Source organism: Geospiza fortis, unplaced genomic scaffold (genome assembly GCF_000277835.1).
Source record: "Geospiza fortis unplaced genomic scaffold, GeoFor_1.0 scaffold29, whole genome shotgun sequence".
Lineage (NCBI taxonomy): Eukaryota > Metazoa > Chordata > Aves > Passeriformes > Thraupidae > Geospiza > Geospiza fortis.
In genome coordinates this window covers 3,603,241-3,603,506 of record NW_005054349.1, presented here as the reverse complement: position 1 = coordinate 3,603,506, position 266 = coordinate 3,603,241, and positions in this window count along the sequence as shown.

Here is a 266-nt window from a genome sequence, read left to right as displayed (position 1 = left end):
GATAATGGTTGCCACAGCAACATCCCTGCCTGCTGCCAAATTCTGGAAATTCTGGAGCCCAAGTTTAAAAGCTGATCTCAAACCAAGGTCCTTTTCCAAAAAATCTCTGAGATCGTATTAAATAAAAGCAAATGTGCCACCATATTCCTCTGAAAAAAAAAGGAAGAAAAAAAGAAGAGGAAGGAAAAAGGAAAAAAGAGGGGAAAAGGAAAAAAAAGGAAAAAAAAGAAAAAAAAAGAAAAAAAGGAAAAAAAAGGAGGAAAAAA